We start from the raw sequence: 26,160 nt of genomic DNA on the forward strand, positions 1-26,160 counted from the left end.
TATCCATTGGGTAGTAGAGGGTACCAGTCTATGTATTCCTGGGTAGTAGAGGGTACCAGTCTACGTATCCCTTGGGTAGTAGAGGGTACCAGTCTACGTATCCCTTGGGTAGTAGAGGGTACCAGTCTATGTATTCCTGGGGTAGTAGAGGGTACCAGTCTATGTATCCCTTGGGTAGTAGAGGGTACCAGTCTATGTATTCCTGGGGTAGTAGAGGATAGCATTACCTGGACCTGTTGGTCGCATGGGTGTTGGACAGTTTTCTTCATCAGAATTATCTCCACAATCATTATCTCCATCACACACCCAGGTATCACTGATACACATTGTACCACCATGACATGTAAATTGGTCATCATCACAAATAGTAGCTGAAAATAATACAATGGAGGGGGGGTGATTATTGAGTATCTGATTTCCACTTGTCGTTAGTTATTAGAGATTTTGGGAATATGTAGATTGGTTTCTGACATCACAGTTATGTCAAAATGTCTTTATTTGGTGTTACAAAATTGATTTATTAGATATTACCCTTAATTGTCAGTAAGATCAAATAATATCAATATTTGTAGAGCTTATCATGGAAGGGAAATTATTTTAGAGAAATAAATTTGTTGTTTCTAGAATTCTCTCAACAAAAACAGAAAAAAAAATATTATATTGATCAACTCTACATGGCTTCAGAAATTGAGGTTGTCCCAGACAATTACTTTTATCATGATACAACGCAATTTTAAATTTTCCTTGAAACACTTGCTACCCAGATTTCAAAAATCACTTATTGGTATATGAATATTATCATAGTTTATATATTTTAGCACAAAATAAATATTTTAATTTGTCATTTATTGCATTTCACAACTGGGCTTCTCATTTGCATACTATATTTTTATAGGAAAAGTTAATTTGTCAGATTGATTATATTTTTATATGTGTAAGAGCACACTGAACAGATATACTTAATCTTACCGTCATCAGTCATACATACAACACTGGCAGCCTCATCTGGAGCACAGTTATGTACAGCCCATCCTGTGTTTGGACATTCTGCAATTGAGTTCTCTGAACCTGTGCATTCTACATCGTCCAATAAAAACACTCCATTTCCACTTCCATACATAGAATTACCAATGGCACTTTCAGCTCCTCTAATATTGAAATGAGTGTTATAAACATGATGTTTCCAAACAAATGTGACTAAACAAGGAATATATTAATAATCATTCTTACTAATTTGCTCTAACTTTATATTTTATTCAAAATTGTAAACATTTTTTCAACATTTGTTGGCAATTTCAGCACTAAAAGTGGTTGAAAATGAGGGTGTGGTTTTCTTGCAAAGGTCTGTGGATATTACAGCCAAATATGGTTCTATGACTCGAATGACAATGTTTATTTGATGAAAATTGAAAGGTTTTCTCAACTTGTGCGAGAAATCTCATCCAAGGCTTTTGGCGATGTGGAATTCTGCAACTTATTTTTAAACTAAATTTTGATTTGGGTATATTTATTTAGCAGTGAGTTGGAGATTTTTTTCCATGTGTACTTGCATGTTATGAGTATTAAATTGATACTATAGGTTTTTATGAATAATAATAATATCAACAAATTAGTTGGACAGCAGAAGTCACTTATTCCTATAAGTTGTGGAGCATGATGGGAGCTTTTGTTAACCAGTTTTTTGACAAGAGATACTGGAATTAGGTCATTGTATTTGTTGAAGGATTGTAATAAGTAACACACCTTTGATATCCCAGCTGTTTACAGATAACATGAGCATCATTAATATCCCATAAGTCATCACATATTATGCCCCAGGTACCCATATAAAACACTTCAACACGTCCTTCATTTGAGGATGAACCATCCACTAAACGGATTTCAACTGGTCTTGGTTCTACTGTCCCTGTAACATAAATTAACACAAGATAGTTAATGTATTCACATTGCCTGCCATAGTAAATGCACATTTTAAGAGTGATAACAGTTTTGTGTAACACAATAATAGAACTCAATAATGCATTGATCAAGTAATTTTGCTTTTATTGTGAGATAATATAGTGAATCTCATGAAGTCATGAATGTTTTTATGAAAATTTACAAAATATTTATGAGACATTTACCCAGAATTAGCTTCATTCAAATCCAAAAAATATGGTTTCATTGGTCATCCCTTCAATCATTGACGAATTTACTGTGGACATGCATCCATCAACACATTGTGATTGGTCAAGTTGTTTTTAACCATCTTTAGAATTTATAAGATAAATGAATATTTTATATAAAAGGAATTCATGCCTTCATATTTTGCTGTATCTATGTACAATAGCTTATTACTGTACACAATTTATCGTGAGAATACATGTACCTAAAATACACAAGCAAAATATAAGAGTAAAATAAATCATCTAACAAAAAATACCTTTAAAAAGCAATAGATACTTACCACAATCGCTTTCATCTGTGAAATCTCCACAATCATTATCACCATCACACACCCATGATGCTTCAATACATTGACCATTAGGACAGGCAAATAAACCACCATCACAAGTTACTAAAAAATACAATATTTTATCACATTCACTAAAAATGGTGTTTCATCAGTCAAAACAAATGATACCTTCATGTAAATTTAGAGCCATTTTTAAATGTAGCAGTGATTAAGAATTGAGACAATCAATAGTATTTCAATGAGAAGCTGAGTTACCAATCTGTGATTTATGATTGGTTGCAGGCAGTATATGCACATGTCAGTCATTGGTCTCAGTGAGACGTGGTTGCACAGTAATTCTGACACCTCAATTTATAATCTGCCATCTTACAATTTTATTTCAAATTGCCGCACATCTACTTCAGGAGGTGGTGTTGGTCTCTATATACACGAATCATTGCCTTATACTGTTATTGACTCAGTTATTCTAAGTCATTGTGAGTGTTTATTTGTTGAAACTACATTGGACAACAAACAAGTTATAATAGGTGTAATTTACCGTAAGCCCAATACCTCTGTGCAAGATTTCCTTGATAGTTTTGAGCATTGTCTTGAAACTTTTTGTGCCAATAAAAAATGTATTTTTCTTGGCGATGTCAACATTGATGTTGCTAGCAGCAATAATGCGCATGCTGCCTATGACACAGTTCTCAATGCCAATAATTTTCAACAAATTATACACTCTCCAACTAGAGTAACCGAATCAACATCTACAACAATAGATCACTGTCTTATGAATTTTTTTGATTATTTTATTGAAGCCGGTACCCTAGAGGCGGATCTTAGTGATCATTTTCCAATTTTTGCTGTTTTTAAACATTTACGTCATATATTTAACACAAATCCAACAAATAGTTACAAACATGACTTTTCTTTGTTTAATCCTGAATCATTCAAAGCGGATGTTGCAAAAACGTCATGGATACCAATTTATGAAATATCAGATCCAAATTTGGCCTACGACGCCTTTTACAAACTGTTTAACAACGTTGTCGCTAAACATGTCCCAAGGATTAAAACTCGTTTTTCGTCCAAATCACTCAAAAAGCCCTGGATTACTAAGGGACTGCTGCTTGTCTCTATTAAAAATAAACACAAACTATTTTCTAAAACAAAACGACATTCTGTCAGCTCAATAGTACATAATCAGTATAAAAAGTACCGTAATATTCTCTGTAAACTGTTGAAAGCTGCCAAAAAGTCGTATTTTCGTGACAGATTTTGCACCTCCGCTGGCAATAATAATAAAACATGGCAGGCCATTAATGAAATAATGAATGGAAACATGTGCAAAGCTGGAACCCCTCAAAAATTAAAATCAACCACCAAACCAGATGAATTTGTTACAAACAGTAAGGATATTGCACATTTGTTCAATTCTTACTTTGTTAACATTGGCCCAAAGCTTGCTTCGGAGATTACCTGTAACACCAATTTTAATGACTACCTTGGCAACAGACAATCAGAGTCATTTTTCTTTCGCCCTGTCTGTGCACACGATGTCTTAAATGAAATTGACAAATTTGACATTCGTAAATCCGTTGGTTATGACGGTATTCACCCAAAACTTGTGAAAGTGGCTGCTGAATATATTGCCGAACCAATCGCCTATATTATAAATTGTTCCTTGTCGAAAGGTGTATTCCCTGACAAACTGAAAAAAGCACGGGTGACTCCCATTTTCAAGAAAGGGTGTGCTTATGAAGTTGGAAACTACAGGCCGATCTCCGTTTTACCTGTCTTCAGCAAACTATTCGAATCATTCGCCAATAAACAGTTGTGTGCCTTTATGGACAAATTTAAAATTCTTTCAGAAAATCAGTACGGGTTCCGAAAGCAATATAGCACTAAACTCGCCTTAGCTGATCTCACAGCTGAAATCTCAAAAAGAATAGATGAAGGTTTTGTCACACTTGGTACTTTTATAGATTTGAGAAAAGCTTTCGATACCATTGATCACAGTATTTTGCTAGCTAAACTACAACAATATGGGATTAGAGGGTCAACTTTGAACTGGTTTAAAACTTTTTTGGACGGTCGGCAACAATATGTCAGTACTAAAAACAATGATTCTGACTGTGAAACTATTTCCACAGGGGTACCACAAGGGTCAATCCTAGGCCCTCTTCTTTTTTTAGTTTATATTAATGACATTTCTCGATCATCCCCCCTTTTTTCATTCAGACTATTTGCTGATGACACCAGTCTATTTTATTCCGTAAAAGACCGTTCTGTAAACCTTCACACACTTAATATTGAATTAAATAAAGTTGCTACCTGGTGTAAATCAAATAAATTAACTATAAACATTGACAAAACAAATTTCATGATTTTTCAGACAGCTCAAAGAAAAACAACTATTGAGGGCGTATTATCAATTGATGATTTGTCATTTAGATTGGTATCGTCAGCTGTTTATTTAGGTGTCACGCTTGACTCAACACTTTGTTGGAGACCCCATATCGATAACATTGTTAAAAAAATCAGTAAAACAATTGGGATAATCTCATACTTGAGGCATTATTTACCAAAATCCATTATGATATTACTTTACAACTCGTTGATTCTCCCACACATTGCTTATTGTATAGAAATATGGGGACACACTTTTAGCACATATATTGATCCAATTTTTAAATTACAAAAAAAGTTTGTCAGATTAATTTCTTTCTCTCATTTTCGAGCAAGTACCACACCACTTTTCCTGCAACTTGGCATTCTTGATGTGTATAAATTATGTAAGTACAATACATGTTTATTTGCATACGATTTGAAAAATGGCCGCCATGCACACTCTCTGGATCATTACGCCTTATCAATATCACATCCATACCATACACGATCAGTAACCTCTGAGAAACTTGCCACACCACAAATTAATTTAAGTTCAACTAAGAAAAGTCTGACATTTTCTCTTGTAAAACATTGGAATGAGCTCCCAACTTCGTTAAAAATATTAACTTTACGAAACTCGTTCAAAACGGCATTAAAAAAATATCTTTTAACTAATGTATAAATACATGCATTATTGGTAGTATATGTATTAGTATTGTCTATTTTTGTTTTCTTCATTATTATTGATTATGAGAGTTTGTAGTCTCTTTACTTACTTAATTATGTATTTATTTATTTATTTTTAACTTAACAATATAATTTTTTTGTGTATCACTATTCACAACAACGTATATTTTAACAGTTGAGTATGGTTTTGGGGCCAGGGACTAGATTAGTTCTGCTAGAACTACCTCTCTGGTCCCCACCAGGAATAATATATATATTATTATTATTCATTCAGATAAAGTTCCCTGTACAATTGTCTCTTTTTTCTGGTGGAATAATTCTATTCTATTCTATTCTATTCTATTCTATTCTATTCTATTCTATTCTATTCTATTCTATTCTATTCTATTCTATTCTATTCTATTCTATTCTATTCTATTCTATTCTATTCTATTCTATTCTATTCTATTCTATTCTATTCTATTCTATTCTATTCTATTCTATTCTATTCTATTCTATTCTATTCTATTCTATTCTATTCTATTCTATTCTATTCTATTCTATTCTATTCTAAATTATCAACATGCTAAAGTATGTAAAATTGTTCACAAACAAGCCATGCATGGCACAGTCCCCATTAGTTATCAAATTTAAGATATATAGTTTTGTTTATAGTAATATAGCTGGAATATAAACATGTCAGGAATATGATTATGATGATTGTTTAACATTAAATGATTGACATTTGTATCTGATTGTCAAACGAGTATTAAGAAATATTGCTCTGGAACAGCATTAATTAAAACAAAATCAGCCATTTTGAATACATATATAATGAATATATAAAATTTGAACATAGTCAGTCACACCAGAGATATGGCTCTAGAAGCCCATTCATTAAAACAAAATGGCCACTAGCCAGCCATTCTGAATCCGATCTAAAAAATAGGCCAATAGCCAATTGCTCAACGGCTATTGTACAAAAGATTAGTGCTGTATATGACAAATACTCAAAACATAATGTTAAAAGTGGAATTCTTTTCAAAAATAATAGAAATATTCAATAAAATTAGAATCAAAGAGAGCTTAAAAAGAACTCCAGCGAGTTGAGAGAATAACATAAGATGATATTTGCAATTATCTGAATTCGTAATACATGTATATACCAAGTTTTGTTAAAATATGTTGAATGGTTCTTGAAATAGCACCCAAATACCGGTAGCTTGAATTTCACTAACTGATATGCACCAAAAACTAAATATATCTGGAAACTGCCTCAATGCAACAAGTTTTATTAAAACATATTAAATGGTTCTCAAGATATCACCGAAATAGCCTAAATATTGGTATGTAAATTAGGCAATTTGCATAATTTCCCACCAAAATCAATCATACACATTTAAATATGTTGAGTGGTTATGTTTTCATTACAATCACAATAGACCAATTAAAGAAAACTTAGAACTCCCATGTGCTATGTGAGAATGAGAAACTGTTGACAGAACAAATGGGAAAAATTACATCACTCCCTGTGAGCATATAATTTCAATATGGCATCATTGTATAATCTTCCCAAGTTTTGTCCAATTTCCCGACAACTGTAGTGCATTAAACAGAAGGTAATAAAAAAATCATGAATTTCTGAAATTTTTGATAGATTTGACCACTTTTAGTGACTGGGTGAAGTGTCACCCAAGCTACATGTGTACCAAATATCAAAGAATTTGGACTACTGGTTTTGAAGAACAAGTCAAAAGTACTATTTTTGATGAAAAATGACAAAATATTTGCTAAAATAGAGAATTGAAGATGTCAACACAAAATGAACAAATCTGATAGAGGTCCACCCAACGTATATACCATGCTGGTTTGAGAGCAATCGGACTACCAGTTTCGGAGAAGAAGTCGAAAATAGCATTTTTGACCAAAAATGACAAAAAATATTCGCTAAAAATAGAAAATTGAAGATATGGACATGAAATGAATAAATCTGATAGAGGTTTATCCAAGTTATATACCACATGAGTTTGAGTGTAATCAGACCATCAGTTTCAGAGAAGAAGTCGAAAATAGCATTTTTGACCAAAAATGACCATTTTAAAATATTAGCCAAAATTCGAGAATTGAAAATTTCCTTACCAAATTAACAAAACTGATTGAGAGGACAACCCAAGGCATATGCACTATCAATATCAGCACTGTAGACCATTTAGTGTCAGACAGATAGATAGATAGATAGACGACAGACACAGGACAAAAACCCATCCCATAGGCTCAGCGGACCTATGGTCTGTTGAGCCAAAAATAAAATAATGTGCATCAGGAACCCGTAATGTCTAATGTATGTACCAAGTTTGAACAAAATCCATCCATAAATGCCAGAAATGCTTGATATTTGATGATTTTTTAGCACAAAAATGGACACCATTCGGCCATTTTTAATAGAATCGTCAAATCAATACATCTGTATATTTATGACATGATGTATAATGAATATTTCAAATTTGAACATAATCAGTCACAGCAAGTGACCAGTCGACCATTTTGAATTTTATCTGAAAACAAAATGATGTGCATCAAAGTCCTGAAATGTCCAACGTATATATATACCAAGTTTGATTTTGATGATTTTTAGCACAAAATGGCCACCATTTGGCCATCTTGAATCAGGTCATGAAACAAATTGATGTGCATATGTATAATATCATGTATGATGTATGTGTGAAGTTTGATTGTGATTGGTCAAGGCATTTCTAAGATACAGGTTCGGACACACGGACGCAGCGAGGTCAAAACATAAGCCCCCGTTTTCGGACTGCGTTCAAACAGGGACTAACCAAAGTATGCACATGCTAAAGTATCCACATGCTTATATATCAGATGACACTATTGACCATATTCCACTTCCAAATATTTATAAATTGGATCACTTTGGAAAAAGACTCAATAAGGATAACACATCTAATTCATATGATAAAAAGCTTATTGATCTTTGTTTGTCAACTGATATGAAAATAGTGAATAGAAGAAAAATAGGAGATTTATATGGGAATTTCACTTGCCATGCATACAATGGCTCCAGTCTGGTTGATTATGTAATCGCACAAACAAACCTGTTTCCTAAAATCCAGTACCTGAGAGTGCATTCAATGACCCATTTGTCTGATCACTGTCCATTGTCATTTTCACTGACAGTGAAGGATAAAATCAATAATGTTGATTTAAACACAGGGTTAAAACCATTTCAAGACAAACAACTGAAAAATATAAAACAGCTCTACAAAATCCATCTATCAGCTCAAAAATAACCCAATACTTGCACATGAATTACATGACGGGTGATATTGATGATGCTGTCTTCAGGTTGAATGAGATTATTTACAGTGCAGCTGACCTATCATTAAAAACGGGTCCCAATAATAAAAATATGAAAAAAATTAAGGTCAGAAAATAAAAAGTGATATGATAAGTCATGTTATATTTTAAGACGTGAGGTTATTGGTATGGATGGGTAAGCTTCTAACTAAGTACCCCAGGGAACCCTATGTTAGAAATAGATATTTCCAGTTGAAGAAAGATTATAAAAAATTAGTTAAATGCAAAAAAAGGGATTATAAAGAGGAACTTCTAAATAAAATTATAGAAGTTGAGAAAAATGATCTTGAGGAATTTTGGAATACAATCAAGGAGTTAAAAACTAATAGTGCATTACCCTCCAATAGTGATATCAGTAATAGTATTTGTGTAGAAGAATGGGTGAAACATTTCTCAAATCAAAATGTTAAGTACTGCAATGACAGCTCATTAGATACAGAAATAAATGAGTTGGAAAATAATGCAACTAACAATGAATTAAATAATAATATTAGTACAGGTGAAATTATTAAGGCTATTAAACAGCTTAAAAAGAAAAAATCCGCTGGTAAAGATAAAATCATAAATGAAATGAAATGATTATTTATGGTCAATCAGTTCTGTTAGAGCCAATTAAAAAATTGTTCAATGATATTTTTAATGCAAACAAGTTTCCGGATAGTTGGCGTACTAGTACCATTAAGCCTATTTTGAAATCGGGTGATAGAAATAACCCAAATAATTATAGAGGGATAGGTCTTTCGAGCTGTTTAGCAAAATTATTTACATCTGTACTAAACAAACGTTTGCATAAATATGTGGAGGCAAACAATATTCTGAGCCCTTGTCAAACTGGATTTAGGCCTGGGTACAGAACAACTGATAACATGTTTATTCTTAAAACTGCCATTGACAAATATATCAACAATACTGAGAATAAAAAAAAGGGTGGTAAACTATTTGTTGGTTTTGTAGATCTTAAAAAAGCCTTTGATAGTGTATGGCGTAAAGGGCTTTATTATAAAATGCTGAAAAACAATATCAATGGTAAATTATATAATGTAATTAAAAATATGTATGAAGATGTCAACTATGACATAAAACTAAATAATGGTATTACCGAACAGTTTAAATCATTCAGAGGTGTCAGACAAGGTTGTAACATTAGCCCCATATTGTTCAATCTTTTCTTAAATGATTTCCCAGATAAATTGGATGAGACATGTCAGCCTGTTAAAATTGGAAAGTCATCAATAAGTAGCCTACTTTATGCAGATGACTTAGTATTACTCTCTGAAACAGAGGAAGGGTTACAAAATTGTTTTACTAAGCTACATTCCAATTGCACTGATTGGAATTGGAAGTAAACACTTCCAAAACCAAAGTAATCATCTTTAACAAAAATGGCAGGTTGCTCAATCATAAATACAATTTTTATTATAATAATATAGAAATTGATATTGTGAGTAGTTATAAATATTTAGGTATGGAGTTTAAGCCAAATGAAAAGTTTGATTTGGCAAAAGAAAATTTATATAAAAAGGCAGTCAAAGCATTTTTCTTTATTAAAAAATCTCTTAGTGGGTCTACCAAAATTAATATAAAAACTTGGCTGAATGTCTTCGATCATGTTATTAGACCTATATTAACATATGGCTGTGAGATTTGGGGGATAGAAAAGTATACAGACAAAACAGTCATTGAAAAAATTAACATAAAATTGTGCAAACTACTCCTCCAAGTTAACCAGTCTGCAACAAATTTGGCTGTAAGAGGATAGCTGGGTAGACATCCACTGTCAGTTGTTATTAATAAAATGATGATAAAATACTGGCATAGATCATGCACTGTGAAAGAAAACACTCTAATTCACGAGGCAATGTCTTACAATATCGACAACAAAACAAAGTGGGCAACAACAATCAGTCAAATAACTGGTGTTGATAATATTAATGATTACTGGAAGGAGGATAGTAAAAGTGTAAAGGGAGTTTTAGAAAAAATAGAAGATGATTATTCAACAAGCAGCCTATCGGCTAAGATAGCTCCGCTGTTAGCAATGCACATTTCAATTAAAGAACTGAAGACATCATTAGAAAATGAACAATATGAATAGTATCAAAGCAATCGGACTTACGGTACAGTTTTTAACAAGAAGTCGAAAATATCACTTTTTACCAAAAATTACAAAAATATTTACCAAAATTAGAGAATTGAAAATATCATCACAAAATGAACAAATCTGAGAGAGGTCCACATGTAGTACCTATATATGTAATATCAAAGCAATCCGACTTGCGTTTTTTAACATGAAGTCGAAAATATCACTTTTTACCAAAAATGACAAAAATATTCACCAAAATTAGAGAATTGAAGATATCATCACGAAATGAACAAATCTGAGAGAGGTTCACATGTAGTACCTATATATGTAGTATCAAATCAATTGGACTTGCGGTTTTTAACAAGAAGTCGAAAATATCACTTTTTACCAAAAATGACAAAAATATTCACCAAAATTAGAGAATTGAAGATATCAACATGAAATCAACAAAACTAAGAGAGGTCTACCCAAGGTACATATACACCAAGTATCAAAGCATTCAGGCTTGTAGTTTTCAAGAAGAAGTCGAAAAAGTAAAACATTGACACGGACGACGAACGACGACGACGGACAATCACTCATATGATAAGCTCCGCTCGACAAAGTCGACAGCGGAGCTAAAAAAGTGGAAGAGTGACATTAATTTAGAAAAATCTGATTCAGGAGAGCTCAACAAACTTCGCACCTACAGGAAGTTTAAAACAAACTTCAAAATGGAAAAGTATTTGATGGATGTGAATAATTCAAAATATAGAAAATATATTTTGTAAATTAAGAATTAGTGACCATCAGCTTATGATTGAGAAAGGGAGGTATACTAGACCAAAAACAAAACTGGAACACAGAATCTGCACAAGATGTGACAATAACTCAGTTGAGGATGAGTACCATTACATTATGGACTGCCCACAGCACAATGAAATGAAGCAGATACTTTTTACAGACTTACATAAGGATAATCCTAATTTTACTTCAATGGATCATCCCGATAAATTTATTGACATTATGACAAACTGCCACATTAAGCTTGGTGTGTTTATAATGCAAACAGGTGTGTATTAATAAAACACCTGATTCTGTACTACCTTGTAATTGCCTTTTAATTAATCTGTTATTTTAATTTTTTGATTATCCTTTTTACTTTTTTTTTTATTTCACTTGACTATGTTCATCTTCTATAGAAAGAATAATGTCAATAAAGTTATCTTATCTTATCTTATATTCACATGATAAAATATTCACATGCTGAAATATTACATGCTGATCTATCCACATGCTAAAGTATCTACATTCTAAAGTATCCACAAACTAAAGTATTCACATGCTGAAATATCCATATGCTGACATATTCACATGCTAAAATATCTACATTCTAAAGTATCCACAAACTAAAGTATTCACATGCTGAAATATCCATATGCTGACATATTCACATGCTAAAATATCTACATTCTAAAGTATCCACAAACTAAAGTATCCACAAACTAAAGTATTCACATGCTGAAATATCCATATGCTGACATATTCACATGCTAAAATATCTACATTCTAAAGTATTCACAAACTAAAGTATTCACATGCTGAAATATCCATATGCTGACATATTCACATGCTAAAATATCTACATTCTAAAGTATCCACAAACTAAAGTATTCACATGCTGAAATATCCATATGCTGACATATTCACATGCTAAAATATCTACATTCTAAAGTATCCACATGCTGAAATATCCATATGCTGATATATCCACATGCTAAAGTATCTACATTCTAAAGTATCCACAAACTAAAATATTCACATGCTGAAATATCACATGCTGATCTATCCACATGCTAAAGTATCTACATTCTAAAGTATCCACAAACTAAAGTATTCACATGCTGAAATATCCATATGCTGATATATCCACATGCTAAAGTATCTACATTCTAAAGTATCCACAAACTAAAGTATTCACATGCTGAAATATCCATATGCTGACATATTCACATGCTAAAATATCTACATTCTAAAGTATCCACAAACTAAAGTATTCACATGCTGAAATATCTACATTCTAAAGTATCCACAAACTAAAGTATTCACATGCTGAAATATCCATATGCTGACATATTCACATGCTAAAATATCTACATTCTAAAGTATCCACAAACTAAAGTATTCACAAACTAAAGTATTCACATGCTGAAATATCTACATTCTAAAGTATCCAAAAACTAAAGTATTCACATGCTGAAATATCCATATGCTGACATATTCACATGCTAAAATATCTACATTCTAAAGTATCCACAAACTAAAGTATTCACATGCTGAAATATCCATATGCTGACATATTCACATGCTAAAGTATCTACATTCTAAAGTATCCACAAACTAAAGTATTCACATGCTGAAATATCCATATGCTGACATATTCCCATGCTAAAATATCTACATTCTAAAGTATCCACAAACTAAAGTATTCACATGCTGAAATATCCATATGCTGACATATTCACGTGCTAAAATATCTACATTCTAAAGTATCCACAAACTAAAGTATTCACATGCTGAAATATCCATATGCTGACATATTCACATGCTAAAGTATCTACATTCTAAAGTATCCACAAACTAAAGTATTCACATGCTGAAATATCCATATGCTGACATATTCACATGCTAAAATATCTACATTCTAAAGTATCCACAAACTAAAGTATTCACATGCTGAAATATCCATATGCTGACATATTCACATGCTAAAATATCTACATTCTAAAGTATCCACATGCTGAAATATACATATGCTGACATATTCACATGCTAAAATATCTACATTCTAAAGTATCCAAAAACTAAAGTATTCACATGCTGAAATATCCATATGCTGACATATTCACATGCTAAAATATCTACATTCTAAAGTATCCAAAAACTAAAGTATTCACATGCTGAAATATCCATATGCTGACATATTCACATGCTAAAGTATAGACATGTAAAATTGTTCACAAACTAAAGTATCCATATGCTAAAGTAACCACATGATGATATATTCAAATGCTAAATTATCCACAAACTAAAGTATTCACATGCAGAAGTATTCATATGCTAATGTATTCACAGGTTAAATTATTCACAAGCTAAAGTATTCACATGCTAGTGAGGCCTGTTGTTGTTTCAGATTACTCAATGTGAAACCTACTTGTTTCAAATTAGTCAATGCAAGACATACTATACTTGTTTCAGATTACTCAATGTGAGACTTACTTGTTTCAGATTACTCAATGTGAGACTTACTTGTTTCAGATTACTCAATGTGAGACTTACTTGTTTCAGATTACTCAATGTGAGATTTACTTGATTCAGATATCTCAATGTGAGAATTACTTGTCTCAGATTACACAATGTGAGAATTACTTGTTTCACATTACTCAGTGAGACTTACTTGTTTCAGATTACTCAATGTAAGACTTACTTGTTTCAGATTACTCAATGTGAGACTTACTCGTTTCAGATTACTCAATGTGAGATTTACTTGTTTCAGATTACTCAATGTGAGATTTACTTGTTTCAGATTACTCAATGCAAGACATACTCGTTTCAGATTACTCAATGTGAGACTTACTCATTTCAGATTACTCAATGTGAGACTTACTCGTTTCAGATTACTCAATGTGAGATTTACTTGATTCAGATTACTCAATGTGAGATTTACTTGTTTCAGATTACTCAATGTGAGATTTACTTGATTCAGATATCTCAATGTGAGAATTACTTGTCTCAGATTACACAATGTGAGAATTACTTGTTTCACATTACTCAGTGAGACTTACTTGTTTCAGATTACTCAATGTAAGACTTACTTGTTTCAGATTACTCAATGTGAGACTTACTCGTTTCAGATTACTCAATGTGAGATTTACTTGTTTCAGATTACTCAATGTGAGATTTACTTGTTTCAGATTACTCAATGCAAGACATACTCGTTTCAGATTACTCAATGTGAGACTTACTCATTTCAGATTACTCAATGTGAGACTTACTCGTTTCAGATTACTCAATGTGAGATTTACTTGATTCAGATATCTCAATGTGAGATTTACTTGTTTCAGATTACTCAATGCAAGACATACTTGTTTCAGATTACTCAATGTGAGACTTACTCGTTTCAGATTACTCAATGTGAGATTTACTTGTTTCAGATTACTCAATGTGAGATTTACTTGTTTCAAATTAGTCAATGCAAGACATACTTGTTTCAGATTACTCAATGCAAGACATACTTGTTTCAGATTACTCAGTGAGATTTACTTGTTTCAGATATCTCAATGTGAGACTTACTTGATTCAGATATCTCAATGTGAGAATTACTTGTTTCAGATTACTCAATGCAAGACATACTTGTTTCAGATATCTCAATGTGAGATTTACTTGTTTCAGATTACTCAATGAGAGACATACTTGTTTCAGATTACTCAGTGAGATTTACTTGATTCAGATATCTCAATGTGAGACTTACTTGTTTCAGATTACTCAGTGAGACTTACTTGTTTCAGATTACTCAGTGAGACTTACTTGTTTCAGATATCTCAATGTGAGATTTACTTGTTTCAGATTACTCAATGCAAGACATACTTGTTTCAGATTACTCAGTGAGATTTACTTGTTTCAGATTACTCAGTGAGATTTAATTGATTCAGATATCTCAATGTGAGAATTACTTGTTTCAGATTACTCAATGTAAGACTTACTTGATTCAAATTACTCAGTGAGATTTAATTGATTCAGATATCTCAATGTGAGAATTACTTGTTTCAGATTACTCGGTGAGATTTACTTGATTCAGATATCTCAATGTGAGAATAACTTTGTTTCAGATTAATCAGTGAGATTTACTTGATTCAGATATCTCAATGTGAGAATTACTTGTCTCAGATTACACAATGTGAGAATTACTTGTTTTAGATTACTCAGTGAGACTTACTTGTTTCAGATTACTCAATGTAAGACTTACTTGTTTCAGATTACTCAGTGAGACTTACTTGTTTCAGACTTTCTTTCATAATGATCATAAGGATCACCATCCACATTTTGTAAACCTTGGACACTATATTGATTTTTACTGCTCAAATCACAATCACGAGTTTCTTTATTATAATCAAATGAACGGCAAATAAAGGAGGTCTCTGATATACATTTATCAGCACATTGGCTAGGTTCAAGTCCCATATAACCAGCATCAATCTGTAACAAGGCTTTGTTGGGAATAACACGGAACTCATCCAGGGAATTCACTATAAAATAAAATAAATATGACATGATTTAATCGCACAACATATTAAAAGTTTTCATTTAATTCGAGACAACAACTCATGCTTATACATATAACTGTTTATGAACGCAACTGTTCTTATTTAATCAGTGATAAAAAGCCATGACACAAGCCCTGTTACACAATAAAAAGTTAACAAAACTGAAATAAATTATTTTGAATCTAAACTGAAAACGAATGATGTCAATGTGCGACATGTAAATGTGTAAATTTTGAAATCAAACAATGCATGGTTCTGGAATGGCATTTGTAATTACAAAATGGCTGTTAGTCAGCAAATTTTGAACTAGATCTGAAAAACAAAATAACATTCATGAAGGTGTTATGTATATACCAACTCTGGGTTCAGAATGGCAGAAATGCTCAATTTTGATGCATTTTTAACATTGCAATGAGTGCCAATGATATGTGTAAAACAATGATAAACACAAATGTATGGAGTTTAAATGTGATTGTACAATGTATGTCACATATATGACTCTGAAATAGCAGTTTTGTTAAAACAAAATGGTCATCAGTCAAAATAATCAATTTATGTACCGAGAACTGGTTTCAAAATTTGATTCAGTCACTGTGATGATACGTACCACAATGTGCTTCATCTGATCCATCAATGCAGTCTTCATCATCATCACAAACCCAAGATTCAGGAACACATCTATTATAAAAAGAATACATGAAGTAATTGTCCCAAACCTTAGTACATCAGCTTTTGTCACCACCCAATTTTGTCCCAAATCTTAGTACATCAGCTCATGTCACCACCCAATTTAGCCCAAACCTTAGTATGTCAGCTTATGTCATCACCAAATTTTGTCCCAAACCTTAGTATGTCAGCTCATGTCACCACCCAATTTTGTCCCAAACCTTAGTACATCCAAATTTTGGACTAATCTTAGACGTTGTATTTATTAGTGTTCGTGTTTGTTATGTATTTAATATGGGACTTTTTGGCCTGAAATAAAGGATTAATAATAATTAATTAATAATAATAACATCAGCTCATGTCACCACCCAATTTTGTCCCAAACCTTAGTACATCAGCTTTTGTCACCACCCAATTTTGTCCCAAATCTTAGTACGTCAGCTTATGTCACCACCCAATTTTGTCCTAAACCTTAGTACATCAGCTTTTGTCACCACCCAATTTTGTCCCAAATCTTAGTACATCAGCTCATGTCACCACCCAATTTTGTCCCAAAACTTAGTACGTCAGCTTATGTCACCACACAATTTTGTCCCAAACCTTAGTACATCAGCTTTTGTCACCACCCAATTTTGTCCCAAACCTTAGTACATCAGCTTATGTCACCACCCAATTTTGTCCTGAACCTTAGTACATCAGCTTATGTCACCACCCAATTTTGTCCCAAACCTTAGTACATCAGCTCATGTCACCACCCAATTTTGTCCCAAACCTTAGTACATCAGCTCATGTGACCACCCAATTTTGTCCCATACCTTAGTACGTCAGTTTATGTCACCACCCAATTTTGTTCCAAACCTTAGTACGTCAGCTTATGTCACCACCCAATTTTCTCCCAAACCTTAGTACATCAGCTCATGTCACCACCCAATTTTGTCCCAAACCTTAGTACATCAGCTTATGTCACCACCCAATTTTGTCCCAAACCTTAGTACGTCAGCTCATGTCACCACCCAATTTTGTCCCAAACCTTAGTACGTCAGCTCATGTCACCACCCAATTTTGTCCCAAACCTTAGTATGTCAGCTCATGTCACCACCCAATTTTGTCCCAAACCTTAGTACATCAGCTCATGTCACCACCCAATTTTGTCCCAAACCTTAGTACATCAGCTTATGTCACCACCCAATTTTGTCCCAAACCTTAGTACATCAGCTCATGTCACCACCCAATTTTGTCCCAAACCTTAGTATGTCAGCTCATGTCACCACCCAATTTTGTCCCAAACCTTAGTACATCAGCTCATGTCACCACCCAATTTTGTCCCAAACCTTAGTACATCAGCTCATGTCACCACCCAATTTTGTCCCAAACCTTAGTACATCAGCTTATGTCACCACCCAATTTTGTCCCAAACCTTAGTACATCAGCTCATGTCACCACCCAATTTTGTCCCAAACCTTAGTATGTCAGCTCATGTCACCACCCAATTTTGTCCCAAACCTTAGTACATCAGCTCATGTCACCACCCAATTTTGTCCCAAACCTTAGTACATCAGCTCATGTCACCACCCAATTTTGTCCCAAACCTTAGTACGTCAGCTCATGTCACCACCCAATTTTGTCCCAAACCTTAGTATGTCAGCTCATGTCACCACCCAATTTTGTCCCAAACCTTAGTACATCCAAATTTTGGACTAATCTTAGACGTTGTATTTATTAGTGTTCGTGTTTGTTATGTATTTAATATGGGACTTTTTTGGCCTGAAATAAAGGATTAATAATAGTTAATTAATAATAATAACATCAGCTCATGTCACCACCCAATTTTGTCCCAAACCTTAGTACATCAGCTTTTGTCACCACCCAATTTTGTCCCAAATCTTAGTACGTCAGCTTATGTCACCACCCAATTTTGTCCTAAACCTTAGTACATCAGCTTTTGTCACCACCCAATTTTGTCCCAAACCTTAGTACATCAGCTCATGTCACCACCCAATTTTGTCCCAAAATTTAGTACGTCAGTTTATGTCACCACACAATTTTGTCCCAAATCTTAGTACATGTACATCAGCTTTTGTCACCACCCAATTTTGTCCCAAACCTTAGTACGTCAGCTTATGTCACCACCCAATTTTGTCCTGAACCTTAGTACATCAGCTTATGTCACCACCCAATTTTGTCCCAAACCTTAGTACATCAGCTTATGTCACCACCCAATTTTGTCCCAAACCTTAGTACATCAGCTCATGTGACCACCCAATTTTGTCCCATACCTTAGTACGTCAGTTTATGTCACCACCCAATTTTGTTCCAAACCTTAGTACGTCAGCTTATGTCACCACCCAATTTTCTCCCAAACCTTAGTACATCAGCTCATGTCACCACCCAATTTTGTCCCAAACCTTAGTACATCAGCTTATGTCACCACCCAATTTTGTCCCAAACCTTAGTACGTCAGCTCATGTCACCACCCAATTTTGTCCCAAACCTTAGTACGTCAGCTCATGTCACCACCCAATTTTGTCCCAAACCTTAGTACATCAGCTCATGTCACCACCCAATTTTGTCCCAAACCTTAGTACATCAGCTCATGTCACCACCCAATTTTGTCCCAAACCTTAGTACGTCAGCTCATGTCACCACCCAATTTTGTCCCAAACCTTAGTATGTCAGCTCATGTCACCACCCAATTTTGTCCCAAACCTTAGTACATCAGCTCATGTCACCACCCAATTTTGTCCCAAACCTTAGTACATCAGCTCATGTCACCACCCAATTTTGTCCCAAACCTTAGTACATCAGCTCATGTCACCACCCAATTTTGTCCCAAACCTTAGTACGTCAGCTCATGTCACCACCCAATTTTGTCCCAAACCTTAGTACGTCAGCTCATGTCACCACCCAATTTTGTCCCAAACCTTAGTATGTCAGCTCATGTCACCACCCAATTTTGTCCCAAACCTTAGTACATCAGCTCATGTCACCACCCAATTTTGTCCCAAACCTTAGTACATTAGCTCATGTCACCACCCAATTTTGTCCCAAACCTTAGTACGTCAGCTCATGTCACCACCCAATTTTGTCCCAAACCTTAGTACGTCAGCTCATGTCACCACCCAATTTTGTCCCAAACCTTAGTATGTCAGCTCATGTCACCACCCAATTTTGTCCCAAACCTTAGTACATCAGCTCATGTCACCACCCAATTTTGTCCCAAACCTTAGTACATCAGCTTATGTCACCACCCAATTTTGTCCCAAACCTTAGTACATCAGCTCATGTCACCACCCAATTTTGTCCCAAACCTTAGTATGTCAGCTCATGTCACCACCCAATTTTGTCCCAAACCTTAGTACATCAGCTCATGTCACCACCCAATTTTGTCCCAAACCTTAGTACATCAGCTCATGTCACCACCCAATTTTGTCCCAAACCTTAGTACGTCAGCTCATGTCACCACCCAATTTTGTCCCAAACCTTAGTACATCAGCTTATGTCACCACCCAATTTTGTTCCAAACCTTAGTACGTCAGCTTATGTCACCACCCAATTTTGTCCCAAACCTTAGTACATCAGCTCATATCACCACCCAATTTTGTCCCAAACCTTAGTACATCAGCTCATGTCATCCCCCAATTTTATCCCAAACCTTAGTACATCAGCTTATGTCACCACCCAATTTTGTTCCAAACCTTAGTACGTCAGCTTATGTCACCACCCAATTTTGTCCCAAACCTTAGTACATCAGCTCATATCACCACCCAAATTTGTCCCAAACCTTAGTACATCAGCTCATGTCATCCCCCAATTTTATCCCAAACCTTAGTACGTCAGCTTATGTCACCACCCAATTTTGTCCCAAACCTTAGTACATCAGCTCATGTCACCACCCAATTTTGTCCCAAACCTTAGTACGTCAGCTCATGTCACCACCCAATTTTGTCCCAAACCTTAGTATGTCAGCTCATGTCACCACCCAATTTTGTCCCAAACCTTAGTACATCAGCTCATGTCACCACCCAATTTTGTCCCAAACCTTAGTACATCAGCTCATGTCACCACCCAATTTTGTCTCAAACCTTAGTACATCAGCTCATGTCACCACCCAATTTTGTCCCAAACCTTAGTACGTCAGCTCATGTCACCACCCAATTTTGTCCCAAACCTTAGTACGTCAGCTCATGTCACCACCCAATTTTGTCCCAAACCTTAGTATGTCAGCTCATGTCACCACCCAATTTTGTCCCAAACCTTAGTACATCAGCTCATGTCACCACCCAATTTTGTCCCAAACCTTAGTACATTAGCTCATGTCACCACCCAATTTTGTCCCAAACCTTAGTACGTCAGCTCATGTCACCACCCAATTTTGTCCCAAACCATAGTACGTCAGCTCATGTCACCACCCAATTTTGTCCCAAACCTTAGTATGTCAGCTCATGTCACCACCCAATTTTGTCCCAAACCTTAGTACATCAGCTCATGTCACCACCCAATTTTGTCCCAAACCTTAGTACATCAGCTTATGTCACCACCCAATTTTGTCCCAAACCTTAGTACATCAGCTCATGTCACCACCCAATTTTGTCCCAAACCTTAGTATGTCAGCTCATGTCACCACCCAATTTTGTCCCAAACCTTAGTACATCAGCTCATGTCACCACCCAATTTTGTCCCAAACCTTAGTACATCAGCTCATGTCACCACCCAATTTTGTCCCAAACCTTAGTACGTCAGCTCATGTCACCACCCAATTTTGTCCCAAACCTTAGTACATCAGCTTATGTCACCACCCAATTTTGTTCCAAACCTTAGTACGTCAGCTTATGTCACCACCCAATTTTGTCCCAAACCTTAGTACATCAGCTCATATCACCACCCAATTTTGTCCCAAACCTTAGTACATCAGCTCATGTCATCCCCCAATTTTATCCCAAACCTTAGTACATCAGCTTATGTCACCACCCAATTTTGTTCCAAACCTTAGTACGTCAGCTTATGTCACCACCCAATTTTGTCCCAAACCTTAGTACATCAGCTCATATCACCACCCAAATTTGTCCCAAACCTTAGTACATCAGCTCATGTCATCCCCCAATTTTATCCCAAACCTTAGTACGTCAGCTTATGTCACCACCCAATTTTGTCCGAAACCTTAGTACATCAGCTCATGTCACCACCCAATTTTGTCCCAAAGCTTAGTACGTCAGCTTATGTCACCACCCAATTTTGTCCCAAACCATAGTACATCAGCTCATATCACCACCCAATTTTGTCCCAAACCTTAGTACGTCAGCTTATGTCACCACTCAATTTTGTCCCAAACCTTAGTACATCAGCTCATGTCACCACCCAATTTTGTCCCAAACCTTAGTACGTCAGCTTATGTCACCACCCAATTTTGTCCCAAACCATAGTACATCAGCTCATATCACCACCCAATTTTGTCCCAAACCTTAGTACGTCAGCTTATGTCACCACTCAATTTTGTCCCAAACCATAGTACATCAGCTCATGTCACCACCCAATTTTGTCCCAAACCTTAGTACGTCAGCTTATGTCACCACCCAATTTTGTCCCAAACCTTAGTACATCAGCTCATGTCACCACCCAATTTTGTCCCAAACCTTAGTACATCAGCTCATATCACCACCCAATTTTGTCATAAACCTTAGTACATCAGCTCATATCACCACCCAATTTTGTCCCAAACCTTAGTATGTCAGCTTATGTCACCACCCAATTTTGTCCTAAACCTTAGTACATCAGCTTATGTTACCACACAATTTTGTCCCAAAGCTTAGTACGTCTGCTTATGTCACCACCCAATTTTGTCCCAAACCATAGTACATCAGCTCATATCACCACCCAATTTTGTCCCAAACCTTAGTACGTCAGCTCATGTCACCACCCAATTTTGTCCCAAACCTTAGTATGTCAGCTCATGTCACCACCCAATTTTGTCCCAAACCTTAGTACATCAGCTCATATCACCACCCAATTTTGTCCCAAACCTTAGTACATCAGCTCATGTCACCACCAAATTTTGTCCCAAATCTTAGTACGTCAGCTCATGTCACCACCCAATTTTGTCCCAAACCTTAGTACATCAGCTTATGTCACCACCCAATTTTGTTCCAAACCTTAGTACGTCAGCTTATGTCACCACCCAATTTTGTCCCAAACCTTAGTACATCAGCTCATATCACCACCCAATTTTGTCCCAAACCTTAGTACATCAGCTCATGTCATCCCCCAATTTTGTCCCAAAGCTTAGTACGTCAGCTTATGTCACCACCCAATTTTGTCCCAAACCATAGTACATCAGCTCATATCACCACCCAATTTTGTCCCAAACCTTAGTACGTCAGCTTATGTCACCACTCAATTTTGTCCCAAACCTTAGTACATCAGCTCATGTCACCACCCAATTTTGTCCCAAACCTTAGTACGTCAGCTTATGTCACCACCTAATTTTGTCCCAAACCTTAGTACATCAGCTCATGTCACCACCCAATTTTGTCCCAAACCTTAGTACATCAGCTCATATCACCACTCAATTTTGTCCCAAACCATAGTACATCAGCTCATATCACCACCCAATTTTGTCCCAAACCATAGTACGTTAGCTTATGTCACCACCCAATTTTGTCCAAAACCTTAGTACATCAGCTTATGTTACCACCCAATTTTGTCCCAAACCTTAGTACATCAGCTCATGTCACCACCCAATTTTGTCCCAAACCTTAGTACATTAGCTCATGTCACCACCCAATTTTGTCCAAAACCTTAGTACATCAGCTTATGTTACCACCCAATTTTGTCCCAAAGCTTAGTACGTCAGCTTATGTCACCACCCAATTTTGTCCCAAACCATAGTACATCAGCTCATATCACCACCCAATTTTGTCCCAAACCTTAGTACATCAGCTTATGTTACCACCCAATTTTGTCCCAAAGCTTAGTACGTCAGCTTATGTCACCACCCAATTTTGTTCCAAACCATAGTACATCAGCTCATATCACCACCCAATTTTGTCCCAAACCTTAGTACATTAGCTCATGTCACCACCCAATTTTGTCCAAAACCTTAGTACATCAGCTTATGTTACCACCCAATTTTGTCCCAAAGCTTAGTACGTCAGCTTATGTCACCACCCAATTTTGTCCCAAACCATAGTACATCAGCTCATATCACCACCCAATTTTGTCTCAAACCTTAGTACGTCAGCTTATGTCACCACCCAATTTTATCCCAAACTTTAGTACATCAGCTCATGTCACCACCCAATTTTGTCCCAAACCTTAGTACATCAGCTCATGTCACCACCCAATTTTGTCCCAAACCTTAGTACATCAGCTCATGTCACCACCCAATTTTGTCCCAAACCTTAATACATCAGCTCATGTCACCACCCAATTTTGTCCCAAACCTTAGTACGTCAGCTCATGTCACCACCCAATTTTGTCCCAAACCTTAGTATGTCAGCTCATGTCACCACCCAATTTTGTACATCGAAACCTAATATGAAGTATTTTTAGAATGTGTGATACTTACCCACTGCTATCTGCACACTTGAACTGTGAAGATGTACAGCTGACAACATCTGAAAAGAATATAATTACACACAACACATAATATTGCATAAAATCTAACAAACTTTAAACAGTACAAGTTGTTCAATTGTACCGGATTATGCCGTAAATTCACCCTGGGCCGTTAAATGGCAGTTTAGATTTTTTTTTAAATAAAATGGGACCATAAAATCGCCAAGGGCAATTTTTCAGCATTTTTTAAAGGTGTTATTTTAATCTTTCCTGATACCTAAAAGTTTCACTGTAGTCATTGACGCCAATTCAAGAGTTTTGTTTGGACATGAGCTGTTATCACTGCAAACAATGTTAAATTATTCTTCAAATGCTCAGTTTATCTTTTGAAAACAACTAAAATCATGCCGTTTTCCCATCAAAATGCAAGCCAAAAGATTGTACTACAACATTGGCAAGTCTCTTCCGTGTTGCGTTCAATAACATTAACATATTTAAATGAGCTATGGTAATTTGGACATGTTGGCATAATCCATCATTTTGATTGGGTAATTAGCGATTTGACCTGTCAGGTCAAAGAACACCGTCCCAGGTCAAAACATGGCGGATATTCATTTCTACAGCATCGCATTTCATAACAATTCAACAAATTATTTTTTGCATGTTATTATAATCACTACTAGGTAATAATCAACAATTGTGAAACGCAGCATGACCATATTGTGCTACCAAGATTATCATTCGCTACTAAGCAATGCAGTTGCGTTAATTTTTATTTGAAGCTTTTTTTACGAAATATATTTTCATTACTAATAAAATGAAAAAAGAGGAGTATCTTAACGCCTTGGAGCGGGGAAAAAATGGTTGGTGAAAAGAATTCAGGGATATCACGGATAAAAAAATGAAATGGGAAATTATACAAATACAAAATTAGACAATTCAGTCAAAAATATTCCAAGGCTAAACTTAGGAGAGAAAGCAAATTAAACTTAGACAAAATATCATGATCTAGAATTGTCACTTGATTCCTCAAATGACAGTAAGGTCAGTGAGGAAATCGTAACCAAAATGACTAATATTAAACAACAATTAGATGAAATTGAAAATTATAAAATGAACGGATTAATGTTATTAGCACAAGCTCAGTGGCATGAATATGGGGAAAAAAGTAACATGTTCTTTTTGCAATTGGAAAAAAGAAATCACACGAAAAAGCATATAAGAAAACTTCGCAAGAATGACGACAGCACGATTACTGACCTAGGAGAAATTCTTAATGAAGCCAAAATGTATTATACTGACCTTTACAGAAGATCCCTGCATGTTCGATTTGTTAAATAACTTTATGTCTAATTATAAAACCCCCAAATTATCTTTATTGGACCGTGATCTATGCGAAGGCAAACTGTCCTTTGGTATTACTGTTGAATTTTACTTAAAGTTTTGGTCTTGGTTTGGAGAGTTTGTAGTTGACAGTTTGAATGAAGCTCACGAAAAAGAAGAACTTGTAATAACTCTGATTGACTCTTAAATGTTGATTATAAAATAGGATCGAAGGCTCTGGCAAAACGGATATCCAAGGTTCTACCTCACATTATTCATGAGAACCAGACTGCCTACGTTCAGGGGCGTTATATTGGGGAAACGATTCATACTATCGTGGATGTTTTAGACCACACCAAATATAA

General features: G+C 35.1%; 1 pseudogene across 1 annotated transcript in view; it reads right to left on the reverse strand.

Annotated features, from left to right (window-relative positions):
- LOC100374363 (neurotrypsin-like) overlaps nucleotides 1-26,160 on the reverse strand; it is a 103,276-nt pseudogene that overhangs the window by 34,314 nt on the left and 42,802 nt on the right. Inside the window, exons 10-16 of the transcript XR_014927489.1 lie at nucleotides 24,483-24,531; nucleotides 16,863-16,933; nucleotides 15,986-16,237; nucleotides 2,447-2,557; nucleotides 1,744-1,906; nucleotides 970-1,148; nucleotides 228-371 (exon numbers count right to left, since the gene is read on the reverse strand). The product of XR_014927489.1 is annotated as a neurotrypsin-like (transcript). The remainder of the gene's footprint in view (nucleotides 1-227; nucleotides 372-969; nucleotides 1,149-1,743; nucleotides 1,907-2,446; nucleotides 2,558-15,985; nucleotides 16,238-16,862; nucleotides 16,934-24,482; nucleotides 24,532-26,160) is intronic.

The sequence above is a fragment of the Saccoglossus kowalevskii genome, chromosome 19, assembly GCF_978046115.1.
Source record: "Saccoglossus kowalevskii chromosome 19, keSacKowa6.1, whole genome shotgun sequence".
Classification (NCBI taxonomy): domain Eukaryota; kingdom Metazoa; phylum Hemichordata; class Enteropneusta; family Harrimaniidae; genus Saccoglossus; species Saccoglossus kowalevskii.